We start from the raw sequence: 20,073 nt of genomic DNA, 5'->3' as shown, positions 1-20,073 counted from the left end.
TTCTTATTATTTTTTTTTTCTTCTAGACGCCAACTTTGATCCTTAATATCTCGTTTGTTTGTTCACCGATTGTTTTGAAATTTTCAGGACTGATAACATGCCGCGTGATGTTGTCGTTGCATATTTTTGTTGAGGAAAATCCCTATCCGGTTTTGAGTTATTCCCCTTTTAGTAAAATTTAACGACTTCTTTTGTCCAGGGGGTTTAGCTTTAACGATGACTGACAGAGTCTCAAAGATGGGCTGGTTTGGAAGCTAATACATTGAATTTGTGCGAGATATATTTTATTAATTATTTAAATGCAAATAAAAGGGGTGGTATAGATGTTGAAACAAAGGTAAGAAAAAAATCAAAAAAATTCGCGTATTTTCCTTGTTAGTTTTCTACCTGATAAAAATTTGTTATAACATGTATTTTAAAAATTCTTGGTCTTACCCAGACCTTTCATTCGGTATACGGAAAAAGGGGCTGGCCCTTATAATTAGGGAGTTAGAGGCGTCCAAAGTTTCTTGTCAATAACTAAAAAAGGAATAAACATTTCTAATGCATTATTGAAGCAAAGTTGTTAAGAAATTAATTTTGAATCCTTCTATGGTATTCAATTTAATGTTTTCGTAATTTATAGTCAGTATTTGCAGAAACAATTGTTGTCAGTTCGGTCCATTTTTTGTGGGGGTGCGCATGTTTATGAGGTTATGAAAGGGCTTCTTGTAATGCACTAACTGATACATGTAGCGCGCAAAAATAATTCCACATAAAATTCCCAAATGTTTTTATACATATGTACATTTTCATTTCATATAGATAAACCTCTTTGACCTTATTTTTGTTGTTTGTTTCATAAATGTGCCCCTGTCTATATTTAGATGCATTACGAGACTCAGGTAACCGATCGATAGGAGAGTCGCTAGCTGTATTCAGGCCGTCGCCTAGACGACAGTGCATGTGCTTGTAGAGCTGGACGTACACGATTAACGCCCCACTGTGTTACTGTAACAGAGCCATTTTGAATTGTTTCAGTACTGGGAGATGTGTTAATAAAATGGTTCCAATGCATGGTAATTAAACTCAACTTTTCTACAATACATGTACGTATACACGGCCGTCATATAAAGCACAATTTGTATTACTGACATGACAAATGTACGCTGGCAATTTAAACGAACGCGGGATTGCTCCCGATAGAACAATTCTTTTAAAGCAAAAAAAAAAATAAATAAATACTGATTTGCGATGGATATAATATAATTATCATCGTGGAGATGATTTTAAAAAGTGAACTTAATATTCGTATACGATAATATTTGAATCCAAAGCCGCTAGTTTTAAGTTACGGTTATTAGGGATATTAATTATGACTTGCCCCGCGTTTCAGGTTTTTTACTTGCAAAACATCTACAAACGAAAATACCAAACAACCTTCAGCAGCAACTTATAAATTATTTATTCCATACACAATTCTAAAGAGGTAATTAAATAAATTTTTATAAATGCGTTATACTTGTATTCGCTATTTTCATGGAAAAAAGTGGCATGGAAAAAATGTTGTTCAATGTTCATCAAATACGCTGTAGCCTTAGTAATCGAAAATAATTAACAAACTGTATATTGATAGATTGACATATCAACAAACATTCAGACCCGTAATGTGTTTTCTTACAAGTTCTATAAAACGTAGACTCAATGACTGAATTCTTTACCATTTTCCGTCTGGGTTATTTTGAATCACGTGTGTACGTTATGTGTAGCCATATAGATGAACACTTTAAGTGTTTAATTTTTAAAAGAAATTGTGTACACGCAGAGCAATGCAATGCTAGGACAATAAAATTCCAACAATATATATGGTGAGGCCGGTCAGACTGATACTGGTTCTGCTTGTTCTACAAATAGCAAATGTAAGACGAAGTATTTGGGTGTTATATTTTAAACAAATATAAGTATTGCTTTCTTAAAAGCTTGCATTACTCAACAAAGCATTTTATTGGAATCATTCTTAGTTACCTTAGCTGCATATATGTACCGCTCGGTCTGTATCCCGGAAAAATTGACTACCATCCGAAATTTTTCATACAAGGTCTACAGACTTGGAGCTAACATTACCTTTAAAAATACATTTTAGAATTTGCTGCTGTTTATAAATTCATTAAAAAGACGCGCAGAATCAAGTGGTAATATGTCGTTTGATATGGGATTTATGACGTCTATTTATATTGTTTTCATTAAAATTATTTCATTATTTCAAGCTTGTGGGTGGAATGAAATCAGTTTCACATGTTATATGACAAAAAATGTGCTCTCCGCACTTTTTCTCGAAGCAACTATTTTTATAAAATTTACATTAAAAAATTGAATTATCATGGAGTTGCCCCCCCCCCCCCCCCTACGACCTAGGACACAGATCGTCCATCCGAATTTCTTGAAAATTGCCATTATTTTCGTACGCGGACGCAATACTCACCGAGACTAAATGGTTCGTATCTTAAGTGTTAACTGCTTTGAAAGGTAATATTGGTTTTCTGATAATTATGAACATGAATAATTAAATAAAAATGGTTAAAATTACAGTAAAATTACCGGCATCGGTCTTCTCCGTGCGCGGATCTAGAAGGGGAAGGGTTCCAGACCCCCCCCCCCACCCCCCCCCCCCCCAGCGAAATTTTTTTCAATTACGTGTACATTATAAACCTACCAAATATGCCTCGGACATCCCTTGGCAAACTCAAATAACCGTCTGACTTTTCAACCCCCACCCCGAAAAATTTTTCTGATCCGCGCATGTTCCCCCTCCTCGAAATACAAAATTATTCTTCAAAACCCCTTGTAAAATTTCCAGAATCTCCGCATATATACTTTCATTCATTGGCGCTTGCGTTCGATAAAAATGCGTGTAAAACGTTTGCCAATGGTCTTTTTACCTTCATACCGGGCATAACCATATTCCCACTCTGAATAAAATGCGGCGAATCAAACTAGAGACAACGTGTTAAGCTCTGTATTTGCTTATAAACATGTAGTATCATCGTGCAAAATGCACTGTTCAATTACAATTTTTTTTTACCTTACTTGTAAAATTCAACATCTGTTTCGTATTTTTTTCTCACAGTTAATTTCTTACATAGTTACTTATTTTGTTTAGTGATTGACACTTTTCAGACTTTATATGTGATTTCAATGAGACAGAGTGTCATGTCTCAAGGACTGTTAATCTCTTAAAACAACATTGTGCAATTATCAGATTTTCATTTCTTGGACATCAAAGACTCATTGAGTTTATTTAATTATTTTATATATGTGAACCTTTCACTCAGCTTACTTATATCATTACCTGTCAATTGCAATTTATACTCATCGCAAATCTTACACGGGTGTATTCGCTGCGAGTGATAAACTGATGCGTTGAGTGACGACACTATCGGGGTTGCGAGTTCCAGTTATATAAACAAGCATTTTCATTGGTCGTTTTAGTACCCGCCCACCCATACCTGCTGACGGGGTATTTGTGTCGTTTCTGCAATAATTGACTAAGAGTTCTCACAATAATCGCATCTTCTTTTTTTGTGTAAACAATTAATTGTCAAAAACACGCTGTTAAGACAGGTTCAATCCCCAATTCATTTTTAAATATAATACATACTTCATCGAAAAATTCAAATCCTTTTAGCTGTTAAACGCATCAATTTAAGATGAGGCTTTATTTATTTTGTTGTAGCTTATTCCAAAGAATTCACAACAGATACTGACTATAAATATTACATAGTCTATATTGCATTTTGTTGAACTTTGACTGATTAATATGACACACTTAGAACTACAAGTGTGCATGTGTTTTCAAACATACCAAAAAATTGAATTTTACGGCATGTAAACGTGTTCAATTTTGGACTGATCTGTGATCAACGTTATTTTGTAACTCACTTAGTCTGTATAAACATTCATTTTATTATATGTTCTTCGATATTAATCACACAATATTTACTTCTGATGTTGACACTGACACGCTAATCGACCTCGGATTGTATAATTCACGTGCAGATCGAGTCGCCATTTTATAGTTTTCAATGTATATAAACAAACCACACTTCTTCATTTCGCGGAGCTGTTGACGATGTTTGAAAGATTTCAATACATATTTATTGTTAATAAAACAGTGAAGACATATGCTGTAAAACGTCTAATGGATTTCACGGCGTGTCAACCCGAATTTTCCCGTGGATCTACATTTTGCAACAAGTTTTTTATGAGGAAAAACAGTTAAACTCATGCGATTTTCAATATATACAGTATATGGTACATTATTAACGGTAACGTAAAATTTATTTGTTCACTAAACAGTTTCTGGCGATTTTTTTTCACAATGAACTGAATGACATTATTCGATAAGCGAAGTACAATCTTATTCTGTGACTGATAATCTATATGTGCCGATCCCTGCTTTTAGGGAACTTTTTCTTTTTCTTTTCATTAATATTTTACACATGTACGTGAACATCTCCCCGTTTGTTATTAAATAACTCTGTACGTAAATTTTTAACTTGCTAGTACAACTTTATGAGATGTTTTCCGACATATCTTTCCACGTGTTAGCATCATGTTCTCAACATCCATTTGATAAATGGGCGGGTCTATATAAATGCACCAATCAGAATCTTTATTTCAAATCACAATTGAAATACACACCGATTAGAAAGTGTCATCACTCAACGCAATGCTACATCGGTCGTAGCGAATACTTTCATGTAAGATTTGCGATAAGATTCTTATGATTAGTTATGTACAATTGTCAATGCGCAGTCTGGAATACGGCGGCCAGCCCCGGCCACGTCCGACTCTCCGAGAGTCTTGAGTCCGGAGGCCACTTCTGGCCATATCCGACTTGTTTTTAACATGTCTGTCTGTTAAATTGTTATAATGTTGCCATCGTTGAGTCTCGTCCAATAATGTGGAATCCTGCATTAATTGCCTGTTTATTTCTCTGGAACTGTATACTGGTGGACCTTCGGGAATACGGCAAACCTACCCTTCGTTTTAGCTTACGGCCCACAGCGCGCCCCAACCTGTTACCTTATACACTTTACGCCAACATTCCCTCACCCGGTTCGTACTGCACACGACTGATGCAGATCCAGACGAATTCTCTATCACCGTAAAATCTACTCGGTCACAGAAATATAATACTTTGTTTCTCAGTGTTTACACATCTAATATTGTACTATGGTCAGCTATCAGTTTTTTGTAATACGTCACAAGTATGACGCAGCTACGACGGAAAACCTAATCGTTGCTTGCAACGAGCTCGTCTCTAGTTTTCATTGCATTATTTTACATATAAAGCGTTGTCTGACAACTTTCTGTTTCGAAAAGTTTTCTTTCGGTTTATCCCGCCGCGCGCTACAAAAGTACAAGTGAAGAAGAGATCACACGGCAGTATTGTCAATGGAAATATGATTAAATGAGGTCAATTAAGCAAAAGAATGACTAATACGTTTGCTTAGTCCATTAGTTATAATTTTCTTACAGGACGCGATGATTATTTACATTTTACAGCGGCGTTGTAATACACAGTGAAAGACAGAACAATCCCACAATGCTGTCACACACTGGGCAAACCAATCTCTGGATAATATCACAAAACTGCGTCGAAATTTACATGTTTATATCCTACAAGTTATTATATCTCAACTGATAAATATGTACATGTACATATAGTTATAACAAACGTACGCCTACGCGTACACGTTTTAAATTTCAACCTTTCTAATGTTTATATTTATTTACCACATAACAGCGTGTCAAAAAGTCGTTGGTTTAAAATGGCAGTCTATGGGTTACATAAGATGTGTAGGTAAACTTTAGGAGAGAAAACTAGTCTAAATAAGATTTACGAAAGAACACCATATTAAAATAAAAAGACTGTATGAAATTTTTCATTGCACTAAACGTAAACAAATTAATTAACTAATTTTATTTTAATTTAGATACGTAAAAGTAAGTCATAAACACATTCATTTCTATTTCGAATAAAAACATTTTTGAATTAATCAAAGAAGAAAATTTTAATTCATCTTTAATTCATCTTTAATCCATCTTTAATCCATCTTTAATCCCTCAGGATTATTATATACATGTACATTTGTATATCTTAGAAATGTAGCTTCATTGATAGTCTTAACATGCACCAAAACGTGCTGTGTGAGAAAAAATGTGGGTTTTTTTCATACAATTTTGAAAAATTAAGATGCATTGTTAGAGGATGAGATGATTTTCCTAAATTAAATAATCCAAACCTTATGAACTGTATTTTGTATTATTGCTGTGACAACTTTACTGTGCTGTTTTAATGGAATCATGCATGCGTTTTAATTGCTAAGATCTACTTTATCTATACAATGTATCAAATTCAAATTTTCCGTCGTCTGTGGATCTTTGATTACACTTGTAGTATCGCAAAAAGGAACAACCTTATTCCTTCTTTACTCTCCTCTTTAACAGATTTACTAATTGTCTGAAAGATGCCGCGTTTGATTCTCATTAACAGTTTCAATTTATTTGTATAAAGTAAAAATGATACATAATTGTTTAAGCTGTACTTATGTTGATTTTTAAACCAAGGCATATCAACTGATACATGCTTTTGTACTTCAAGGCGTATCTCAAACGATAAAAGTAACAAGTTAATCTGAGTGATGGATTCTTAAGGTTTCAATTTGTTTTAAAATTTTGATGAGTAGAATAAATGTGTACACCTTATAACATTTTTTGAACTCTTTAGCAATTTAACTATAAAAATAATAATGATGATCGCAGTGGTATACTTTTTTTTCTAGCTCTTCATCACCATATTTGGGTGTATACGATTATTTCCCACATACAAAATATACTCGTTATTCCAGACATGTGCTTACACAAACTTCTACAAATGGCAGGAGTGTCTTCAAAACGTTTAATGCAGTAATTAAATGTGTACTTCACAAGAACGCTGTCTCGTTCTAGGGTTTGGAATCAACTATAAACTTTGAACACCCTTTACATTCCCTGACCCCTATGTTTCACATCCTTGATAATTTTGAGCAAAAGACAAGAAACGTAAACTTCATCATATAGACTTTTTGATTGACAAACCAAATAAACAAATGACAACAAATAAACAACTTAGACAATGCAAAGAAAACAATCTGTATCTTTGAATTTTTCTATAACAAAATCAAGCACAAATAGGTGTACCATTGACTAAATATTTTACAAAGCAAATGAAATCAATAGTTGAGGAATTCGTTCTTCTGAGCGGACTATTTTAACGTTAAAACACATAATACAAACTATTGCATCGTTTCCATCAAAACATATAAATAAGAAATAAAACAATCAACGAAGAGAATTATATTTCATTTGTTTTTGATCGGCATTCTTCAACAAGGAAATAGTCTTTAAAAAAGTGGGTTTTCTACATGTATCTGCTGTTTTTAAACCCGTTAAAGCAGCTTCCGATGAATTAAGTACACCGCCAAATGCCATGTATATATATTATAAGAGTAGTCACATTCAGGAATACGCTTATTCAAATCTATGTCAACTTCTTCAAAAACTTACACGCCAAGTATAATAATTTTACAGTAATCAAATGCGAACTTATAGTTCATATTCATTAAAATAAAAACATGTAACTTACCTCATTTAAATTTTTGAAGACAATCGTGCTACGTGTAAAAAACAATTAGGTTGTGGAATATGTTGTAGCACAGTTAACACACAGCTTCGGTGTCTACACCCAAATATGTTAGCTGGAAGTTTTTGTGACCACGTTACTGGAATAAAGAGTACATTTCGTGTACGGAAAATGATCGTATGCACACTTATTTGGCTAGAAAAAAAGTGTACCAGTAATCTATGTTTTTAGCTCACCTGAGCTGAAAGCGCAAGTGAGCTATTCTGATCACATATTGTCCGTCGTCCGTCTGTCCGGACGCCCTTCCGTCTGTCTGTGTTCATGAGAGAATGTTTATTGGGTTCATTTTATGCCATTGGAACACTTATTGGGTACTTTTGATTTATTAGGTATACCACACTAATCCAATTACTTTTATTGTGTTTCGGAAAATGATCGTATACACATTAATTTGGTAATGGAGAGCTAGAGAAATAGAGTGTACCAGTAATAATTTCTTTCAATGATTTGAATTTTTTTATTGTTTTCTGTGTGTAATTTGTAAGGGTGGAATGCGTTGAGTTGGTGTAGTGTGGTACATTAATGTTATAAAAAACAAATTACGGTGCGACTGTTGGGGCAATCATAGCATGAATCACCCATATCCTGCATCATTCATCATTGTCTCTATATGACATTTTTGCAATAACAATTAACATAGAAAAAGTCTTTTTTTTTTCTTTTTCTTTTTCTTTTTTTTGTTTTTTTAAAGGGGGGGGGGGCTTATAGATTAAGGAATACTTTTTACAGCAATGTAAAAAAGAAATAGAAAGTCACTTCATTCAATCTGATGGCATAATTTGCCTTGAAATTACGATCTGCATTCATTTAGATAGTTTTCAGGGAATGTATCGTAACCTTATAGTTGAATTAATTTGATCATTAATGAGACCATATAGTTATGCTTAATCCAATATTATCAATATTGGGTATCCAAAAAAAAAAGCAGCTTTCAGTGAATTATTTTTTATGAACAAATAGTTTGGGGACTCTCCCTGATACGTGTAATTTAACAAAATGAATATATTACTACATGTAAAAACCAGTTTGGCACAAGGGAAAGACCAATATCATTTTTGTATATTTTGAGAAAAAATTGGGAAAAAGGTTAATACCAATGTGCCACCATGCTGAAGGAAACAATTTTGTATACATCGTGCTTTTTAGGCCAAAATGAGCCTAATTTTGAAGATGGGGCAAAATGTTTTGACAGTATTTCAACTTTAAGGAATAGTTATATAAACTTCCAGCAAAAACTGCAAAATCATGACTTGTCGAAAGATGTTTCATTAAAATATAGTGTATATAATGTCACTAATCATTTGCGCAGATGCGATCTATACAAATCTATCACAGTGTTTGGATAAGCACGTCACGTGATTTGACTTCACAAATATGCATCAAATATAATGTTTGTATAACAATTTTAAAGAATTGCCTGCTTCAAATAACTTTTTCGATAATTAAAAAAAAGGTCCGTTTTCCGATAGTAATTTACAATTTGACAATCTAAACATTGCTTCAAAATATATTATCCCAAAAACACCTTTAAAAATGTATTCCATAAACTGACCTACTCCATCCTAAAACCGTCATATACTTATGGAGGCCATAGGTCAGTCTTGTAATGATTATATGTCATCTGTGCTTATTTTGATCAATATGTAAACGATCAATAACATTTTTCTATGTTATTTGTTGTTATCTGACTATCTATACTCTCTTATATGAATGTGTACACTTAGTTAACAGATTGGTATTTGTATATTTATGTACATAGAGATGTCTTCTTTTCTATGTGTGTCTTCTATATATCTCTACTAAAATACCTTACAACTGCAAGATGCATGTATCAGTCGTATAATTTAAAAAAAAAACATTATTTAATAAAATTCATATGAAGTGATTAACTTGTACCAACATGCATTTCAAGATTGCGAGTTTGGGTGACCCAGTTCTAAACTGGAGAAGATATGTTGTGATATATAGCCTCTAATAATAGTTTTAAGAGTGGTCTATGTGGCTGGTTAAAAGAAAAGATACAGTGGGCAGCCAAAACAGCCAATAAAAAGGAAAACAAAAATAAAACAAATCGAAACAAATAAAAAAGGACTTAGAATACGGAGGTAAAAGGGACTCTAGAGCAAAAAAATATCTGCTCTAATGATAATGGTGTTCATCTGAGAAGTATTCAGGCCGCATGTTAGCAACTGTTGTGTGGTGATAAATTGATAGACTTTTAGCAAAAAGAAGATACCTTCAATAAATAAAAGATAAGCAGTTAAAGACGGCACTGTCACCTCGTGTGCATTGTGTGCACTAACAAAAATACAGGAGCCAAAGTTTAAACAATTTAAAGTCAGAAAAGTTCAAGAAGCTTGCATATAAGATTTGTTTTCCTATTTTCAATTTTCAATTACCTTAAGACCGTTACAGTAGCAACTTTTGCCAATTAGGTTTTGAGAAGATTTTAACAAAAACTACTAACACATTTTCACCTTCACTTATACTGTGTGGTTTTTTTTGGTCAAGTTTTGTTGAAATTGGCCCAGTGGTTCTAGAAAAAGTCAAAAATGTAAACGGATACAGACCGACAGATTGACAGACAGTCATATTTTATCAAAGTTTTATTTATCAAATCGTAAGGGTGCATTTTGATAAACTTAGATCTATTGCATTAGATCTATGATCAATAAAATTCATTCCATGCGGGTCATTGTTTGGATTTAATCTTAGACTTTTATTGTTTTAACCTCATTGTGTAACGGCTAATAATATTAACTCACAACTTATAGAATACGTGGACATATATTTACATATCTTATCTTCTTATAAATTAAGAAATTTCTCAAATAAACTACGGAATGTATGTAACAGTGTACTTACCTACACCTTAATATTTCATCACAGGTAAGTTGATGTCCATAAGCTTTAATTGAATTTTACCTAAAAAGTAATTAGTGAGAGGTAAATTAAAAACATACTTTCATTTTCGATATAAAGCCTTAACGAGAAAAAATGTGAGTACGGGGGATAACACGCTTTGGCGCATCCAAGTCAGTAGGAAAACACATCAAAACATTTGCTTGCAATAAAATGATAAGAAATAAACTCACTGTCTACCCAAGTTATACGAGTATCATCTGGGTAATTTACGCTTTATAATCCGCGAAGCTGATTATAAGAAAGCGTAACTTGCTTCAACGCAGGTTATACGAGGAAAACTTGGGTATACATGTATATTGAGTGCATTCCTTATAATTTAATTTTCTTTAATTTGCTGTAAAAGTTGAGTCCATTTTACTTTTAAAAATGATATTGATCTCTTTAAAATTCAAACGTAGCATGATGTATGCATAAAACAAGGAATTGTGCCGGGTAATGTTAGAGTCCTATATCAGACATTTTTTTGAACAGTGATCATAGTTAAAGTTAAAGTTGGCCTAAAGACCTAAGGAACACAATTTAGAAAAGAGTAACGACGCACTATACAACCACTCCCTGGTTTGAAATAAAATGAAAAAAAAGCTTCAGTTTTTCCAGTCCGCTGCAAAAACAATGAATAAAAGCCATTTTCACGAAGCATTGTATCATATTTCAAAATGTTTTAAAAGTGAATCCCCGCGCTTTTGCGGGGCATTATCTAGTATCATAAATATAACTTCTAAATACCTGGATTTGCATCGGAATCATTCTCTCAAACAAAAGGTGCATCATAGTCGAGCGTTTCCGAAAATTTAAATGTCACAAAATAGTTGGGTCATGCTATAAAAGAAAAACAGATGATCATGTGATTTTTTTCTATTTGGAAAATCACGTTTAGTGATCCATTAAACCTCGCCTAGTTAGAGCAAGAGGCTCACAGACCATATTGCTCACCTGCACAACTAATATTAATATGACCCAGGAAGCTGTATTTAACTCTTTCATTATCGAACATTATATGTAACAAATACTACTATCTAGTTTACAGGCATTGTCAGTTATTTGGCATGAATATATACAAAAATGATACCCAATGCAGAAACAAAACCCTTTTTTTCTCTGTTCTTGAGTTCCTTTTGGGATACTAGCATGTAAAGTATCATATATTCTATATTTAAAAAAATTCTAAATAATAATTCTTCACTTCTTTTAAAAGCATTTATTGGTTTTCTAGATCCTTACATAGAGCCATTCTTCTCAGTACAATAATAAGCTTGAACGGGGTTTTTATCAATATATGGATCAATGCATCTTGTAACAAGTTTTAAATAAACGCCCCTGTTTACTTAGGAAAATAATGTGTTGAACTTGTTAACGTAAAACTAATTAAATATGTCCCAAACAAATTCCAGAATTTAAAATTTCTCCTTAATCATTTTGTATGAAACATAACTACATTAACTTGCATTATATAATTTATATTAAAATTAATATAACTGTTTATAGAATGGTTTTAATTCAATGTTTTTCTATGCAAAAATGTATCTCCTTCCAACATAAATCTGACGTCTCTATGAGTATGTATAAACTTAAAGAATAAAAATATGTATTATGTCTAATATGTTAATTGCACATTTCATTGTTTCCATGTTCACGGAACTGTTTTATTCCTTGTGTATTATCTTGCTGTAACTATAAAGTTAAATCGAAAACACACACGAAAAATGAATACATTAACAATATGCTTCTGCAATAATGTAAACAGTTCTGGTCCATTTATTGTTAAAGAATAATGGTTTCCACGTTCCGTTTTGTAATAAAACAAACCCTATGTGTGACCTATTAAAAACCCTGTCAGTGTTTTTATATATAATTAGCCAAGTACCTGGAAGCTTACGTAGATGTAACATTATTTTGATCCTTTTACGCAAAAAGTCTTAACAAAAGCTATTATGATATCCTTTATTTAATATCCATTTCTCTTTCGAAGAAAACTTATTCGATTACCGTTATTTTTTTTATGAACTACGAAAGTTCTTTGGTCAAATCTAAAATAGTATGTTTGTATGGTGTGTTTATTCTGAAAAGTAGGATAAGCGTACGTTGATCAAAAAAGCTTTGACTCGAGTAAGCCAAAATAAGTTTTATTTTCAACTCATCTAAATAAAAGAACTAAAAACAGAAATCCTTTATGTAATTAACATATATAAATTGAATTACCATTACATAAAAGTTACTAACTTCCAACGATATATTTACTTCTTTACTTAGTACAGTACTAGTCCTAGAGAATAGTGGTAACTATTGAACAATGCATTATTATGTTTAACTACCAACTGATACACTCCTGAAAACAAAATACCATCTAACAAGGGTTGTCCTGACAAACATGTACATGTATATAACCATCTTTTGCGAGTCTTCATTTTGGTGTTTCAGTGCAAGTAAACCGATGAAAGTTGCGTCTTTCACAGAAAGATTTTCATAATAAATTGAAACGGTTTAACATTTTGTAAATAGTGTTATCTCTTTTCATCAAGCAACTTGGCGCAACAAACAACAAATGGGATTTATATTATGAAAAGATGTACAAACCCAGTAATCTTTCATAAGAACCAAACCCATAAATAAAAGGACGATTTATATTTTCAAATTATAGTAAACCTATCCATGCCAATGTGCTTAATTTGCCACCTTATTTTCAGCAAAACGAATGTCAATCTTTTATGTTTCAGGTTTTACATGTCAAGATAAAGAACGCAGCATTTGATACAGTATGTTGAAACACGAAATAAGACAGTAATAATAAGTCTCTTGGAACAGGGCATTGGAGTCAGAAGTAGCTACATACAACCCAAATAACCCTTGCCAATAATGAAGAAGGAAACAGGCTTTGCATATTGAAACAAAACTGTTTATGTTTGTTTCTTTCTTATTCAAGTTAAAAAAAACTACCGCAATATACATGTATGCTTGATGCGGTGGTTTGTGAATGCATAACTCAACCACTGAGATTAGATTCATTTACGTACATTTCCCACAATAAAAAGACATTGTTAGATCAGATATAACGATGAATTTCTATAGATAACGTATCCAGACTAGTTTTCTGTCTAAACCATGCATACGTATCTGGCGACAAAGTTCAGTAGTTATGAATCAGAACGGAAATTCCTGGCCCATTTCATTAAGGAAGATAAAATCTTCAGTTACACAGACTTGTCAATTTATTTGGTTACTAAAAGCTTTGTTACGATAACTTTAAAACAGAAGGAGAACCGACAAATCCGATTTATGTCAAACATGCATTCAGACGGTGTCTCAGTTTCGATATTTTAAAAAGTAAAGAGCGCGATGGCCAACGGACTAACCACAGAGTTTCGTCAACATTTTATGTTTGGTAGTTTTAGCCATAGACTATCATGTAATAAATAGAAACCTGAAATATTGTAGGTTTAAAATCAAATGTTTTCCTTATATAAGCCTTTCTTTTAAATGAGATTAACATAGTAAAAGCATAATTACAACATGAGCATTCAGCAAAACACTTTTATCATTACTATAATCTGGATGTAGGGAACAAATCGGGTTTTTCATACATTTTTGTCGAGATGCGTTCTTGAAGAATGAGATTATTTTCCCAACCTTAATTATCCGAACCACATCAGATGCATTTTGTATTTGTTCCGTGATATTTTAATCGTGTTAATCTCCATACTTATAGGTTTAAAGAGTACACATGCTATTTTCCATTGCTTAAAATGTATTTGTTTGATTTGAATAAAGTATCAAATTCAAATTTCTCACCAGTCGATCTTTGATAACACAATTTGATAGGGAACAATGGATTAATTATATACCTTGTTCGTGCACCTTTAAATGATTTGCTTACTGTCTTCGGCATGTCACTAATAAATGTGTTTGATTCACGGCAACAGTTTCAATTGATTTTGATAAAGTAAACATGAAACATGAAATTTATGTTGATTGATAACCCATGGCAGGTCAAATGATACAGTTTTTTTGCATTCAATGCCGGATCTCAAACCAAAGAAACGGTAAATAAAAGTAATGCGTTGAGAAGGTTTTAAATTTGTTAAAATTAAGTTTCTTGACAGGAATAATTTCGTTCAATTTAAAGCAAAATTTGAATTATTAAACATTTTAACAATAAGACAAATAAAGATGAATAATAAAACTATTTACATGTGTTTATCTGACCACATACCGAATAGTTTTAGTCTTAAAATACCCAAAAAGATCTGACTACTTTGTTTTTGTTATGGGTTTTATTGTTTATAAAATGTATTTTCGAAAATAATGTTCTATGGAAGATAACAAAAAAAACCGATAATTTATTGAACCATTTATTTCAATTTACTGACGACATAGTAAGCCCTGAACTTTTTATAATATTTTAACCATTTAACCAAGTTCTTGAAGTTTACATGTGTTTCTGATGACAAGATGTATTGACGACATCGTCAATGTAAGACTTTTTTATGTAACGACAGGGAATCCTGAACAATATAATGACCTGGTTATTTCAATGAATTTTGACATCCTTCAGCGGAGTTAAACTCAGAATGATGGTGTATCAAGATTTTTTTTTGTAGGTTTAACAAAGACGGATTTTAAATCTCAAGGTCACTTTGAGACATGGACGATTATAGAATTCGTGGAAATGTTGTTCTGGTTTATCCTTTGTGCTTGTACAAACGCGTTGATTAGATTATGATAAATCGACTAGAATCAATGTCGTATTGATCAATAAGAAGGTCGTCCGTGCAATTATGAAACAATGAGAAGCAATGCTAACGAATTATATCTTATTTAACCTACATTATACGAAACCAAATTGTAAAAGCATATACATCCTGCTCATGCAATTATAAATACGTTTTATACATCAACTCTAGCAGGCGATATATCGTTTTAGATATATTGTAAAGCTTATCTGAAAATAAAATAAACACGATTAAATGTTTGCATATGGAGAGGACATTGTATGAAGTCTTTGCTGACATGAAACGTTATGGCTATTTCGCTGAAAAAAATGAAAGCCATTATTCTTAGAGACCTTTGTTAAATATAGTTTTTTTAAAGTTATTTTTAGTTTTAAAAAATGTAAGGTAAAAGGCAGAAAATGTACTGTGTGTCTTCTATAACAATAAAAAAGACAATATGTACAGTATAAATCTCTGCCATTCTGTCAACTAAAAGGTGACTGCAAGGTAACTGAAAGGTGCCTGAATGCAACATAAATTTCAGTAAACATTCGGTTAACTGAATAAGAGTGATTTATCAAATGTGATTTATATCTATTCTATAATATTAATCTAATATGCATATAATTTATACTTACTGATTAAGAACAAACAATAAAAGAGTGTTGAACCCTTTAAACTTGTATTGTGAAAGAATTGATTTAGTGGTCAACGATGATAGCATAGGAAGTCAAAGGATGCTAGGTCAGAAGTATGGGTTTAATTTTTCCTACACCTTTTTGAAATATTTACAATCTATGTCCATTATCTGACATGCATGTTCTACTAACCAAATCTAAAATATCAACTTATCTAACATTTGTACGGTTAATTCATATATGCAGTAGGGTAACCTTATGCATTGGCGTCAGAACCGCGGGGGGGGGGGGGGGGTCTATGGGGGACTTAGCACCCCCCCTTTTTTGCAAAGTTAGACTTAACCATTAGGCACATAGCAGAAGAGAGGGCTCATCCAGCCCCGCCCCCCCCCCCATTTGCCTTTCCTGGATTAGGATTTTCATGATTTTGGGAATTAGATTTGTTCTTCTCAATATTTCTGACGATCAGTCTAGCCCCCCAATTTCAATTTGCTTCCGAAGCCAGTATTATGCATGTCACTTGGGCATGCATTTTGTATATACAGAGCTCGACAATCTGGATATTGAGAACATGCAACGTAAAAAGAGGCCAATTTTTATCTACCGGACTTTTGTTTTGATTTTTCTATTATAAGGGCTATTTATTACAATTGTGTAGCCTTCTTCTGTTTTGAATAGCAAAATGTATTCACGACATTGTCTTATTTTGATGACGAGCCATGAAATCCTTAACGTTTGGAAAACCTGACATTTAAACTGATAATTGGTATTTTTTGATTCCTTTTCGTGGGATTTTAAACAAAGAGCACGGTATTTTAGTTTAACAAAGACTGTTTTTATATAACAAGATCGCCTTGAGACTTGAACGATTTTATAATTCGTGGAAATGCTATTTAGTGTGTCCTTTGTGTTTATGTTGAGATGTGGGTATGATTAGAAAAATGACTGGACGCAACCCTTTGTCGGTCGCCCTATTCGATTTTGAAACGACGTTACGCAATTTTTAATGTTTAAATGATCCATTGTCGACCCACACATTCTTTATCAGATCATACAGCGCTACAAAAGTACAAGTGAATAAGAGAGCACACGGCAGTAATGTCAATGGAAATATGATTAAATGAGGTCAATTAAGCAAAATAATGACTAATAGGTTTGCTTAGTCCATTAGTTATAATTTTCTTACAGGATGCGATGACTATTTACATTTTACAGCGGCGTAGTAATACACAGTGAAAGACAGAACAATCCCACAATGCTGTCTCCCACTGGACAAACCAATCTCTGGATAATATCACAAAACTGCGTCGAAATTTACATGTTTATATCCTACAAGCTATGACATCTCAACTGATAAATATGTACATGTACATATAGTTATAACAAACATACGCGTATCCGTACACGTTTTAATTTTCAACCTTTCTAATGTTTATATTTATTTACCACATAACAGCGTGTCAAAAAGTCTTTGGTTTAAAATGGCATTCTATGAGTTACATAAGATGTGTAGGTAAACTTTAGGAGAAAAAACTAGTCTCAATAAGATTTACGAAAGAAAACCATTTTAAAATAAAAAGACTGTATGAAATTTTTCATTGCACGTAACGTAAACAAATTAATTAACTAATTTTAATTAAATTTAGATACGTAAAAATAAGTCATTAACACATTTATTTCTATTTCGAATAAAAACATTTTTGAATTAATCAAAGAAGAGAATTTTAATTCATCTTTAATCCATCTTTAATCCCTCAGGATTATTATATACATGTACATTTGTATATCTTAGAAATGTAGCTTCATTGATAGTCTTAACATGCACCAAAACGTGCTGTGTGAGAAAAAATGTGGGTTTTTTTCATACAATTTTGAAAAATTAAGATGCATTGTTAGAGGATGAGATGATTTTTCTAAATTAAATAATCCAAACCTTATGAACTGTATTTTGTATAATTGCTGTGACAACTATACTGTGCTGTTTTAATGGAATCATGCATGCTTTTTAATTGCTAAGATCTACTTTATCTATACAATGTATCAAATTCAAATTTTCCGTCGTCTGTGGATCTTTAATAACACTTGTAGTATCGCACAAAGGAACAACTATATTATTTCTTTACTCTCCCCTTTAACAGATTTATTAATTGTTGCGTTTGATTCACATTAACAGTTTCTATTTATTTGTATAAATTAAAAATTATACATAAATGTTTAAGCTGTACTTATGTTGATTGTTAAACCAAAGCATATCAACTGATACATGTTTTTGTACTTCAAGGCGTATCTCAAACTAAAAACTGAGTGATGGATTCTAAAGGTTTTAATTTGTTTTAAAATTTTGATGAGTAGAATACATTTGTACACCTTACAACATATTTTGAACTTTTTAGCAATTTACCTATTAAAATAATAATTATGATCGCAAAACTATATACAAGTTTTAACTGACCGGGTACTGACAAAAACAATCTTTTGAAATACGGAAAACTATTGTTACTGGGTTTATGTTGTATTTTTTATTGTTTTTAAAGACTATCCCCGAACACGTTAACGTTATATCCAATATAAGAATAACAAGAATTTTCATTTATCCATTTATGCAAATTTCACCAACAAGACAGGGAATCCTGAACCTTTTTATACTTTAATAATCTTGAAGTTCACATGTGTTTCAGAAGACAAGTTGTATTGAGGACATCCGAAACATAAGACTTTTTTAATGTCAAGACAGGGAATCCTGAGCAGTTAAACAAGCTGGTTATTTAAATGAAAATTGATATATTTTGACGCCTTACAGCGTTCTTGAAGTAAACTTGTGTTTCTGATGACAATATGTATTGACGGCATCGTCAATGTAAGCCTTTTTCATGTAACGACAGGGAATCCTGAACAATATAATGACCTGGTTATTTCAATGAATTTTGACACCCTACAGCAGAGTTAAACTCAGAATGATGGTGTATCAATATTTTTTTTGTAGGTTTAACAAAGACGGATTTTAAATCTCAAGGTCACTTTGAGACATGGACGATTATAGAATTCGTGGAAATGTTGTTCTGGTTTATCCTTTGTGCTTGTACAAGGACGTTGATTAGATTATGATAAATCGACTAGAATCAATATCGTATTGATCAATAAGAAGGTCGTCCGTGCAATTATGAAACAATGAGAAGCAATGCTAACGAATTATATCTTATTTAACCTACATTATACGAAACCAGATCGTAAAAGCATATACATCCTGCTCATGCAATTATAAATACGTTTTATACATCAACTCTAGCAGGCGATATATCGTTTTAGATATATTGTAAAGCTTATCTGAAAATAAAATAAACACGATTAAATGTTTGCATATGGAGAGGACATTGTATGAAGTCTTTGCTGACATGAAACGTTATGGCTATTTCGCTAAAAAAAATGAAAGCCATTATTCTTAGAGACCTTTGTTAAATATAGTTTTTTAAAGTTATTTTAAGTTTTAAAAAATGTAAGGTAAAAGGCAGAAAATGTATTGTGTGTCCTCTATAACAATAAAAAAGACAATATGTACAGTATAAATCTCTGCCATTCTGTCAACTAAAAGGTGACTGCAAGGTAACTGAAAGGTGCCTGAATGCCACATAAATTTCAGTAAACATTCGGTTAACTGAATAAGAGTGATTTATCCAATGTGATTTATTTCTATTCTATAATAATAATCTAATATGCATATAATTTATACTTACTGATTAAGAACAAACAATAAAAGAGTGTTGAACCCTTTAAACTTGTATTGTGAAAGAATTGATTTAGTGGTCAACGATGATAGCATAGGAAGTCAAAGGATGCTAGGTCAGAAGTATGTGTTTAATTTTTCCTACACCTTTTTGAAATATTTACAATCTATGTCCATTATCTGACATGCATATTGAGTTGGTTGTGCTGAATATAATAGGTTCTACTAACCAAATCTGAAATATCAACTTATCTAACATTTGTACGGTTAATTCATATATGCAATAGGGTAACCTTATGCATTGGCGTCGGAACCGGGGGGGGGGGGGGTCTATGGGGGACTTAGCACCCCCCCCCC

General features: G+C 32.4%; 1 protein-coding gene across 1 annotated transcript in view; it reads left to right on the top strand.

Annotated features, from left to right (window-relative positions):
- The window catches only part of LOC136275518 (uncharacterized), a 195,388-nt gene that overhangs the window by 113,307 nt on the left and 62,008 nt on the right, over positions 1-20,073 (top strand). The gene's annotated exons all lie outside the window — the stretch shown is intronic.

The sequence above is a fragment of the Magallana gigas genome, chromosome 1 (genome assembly GCF_963853765.1).
Source record: "Magallana gigas chromosome 1, xbMagGiga1.1, whole genome shotgun sequence".
Taxonomy (NCBI): Eukaryota; Metazoa; Mollusca; class Bivalvia; order Ostreida; family Ostreidae; genus Magallana; species Magallana gigas.
This window is presented reverse-complemented; position numbering and strand designations above follow the sequence as displayed.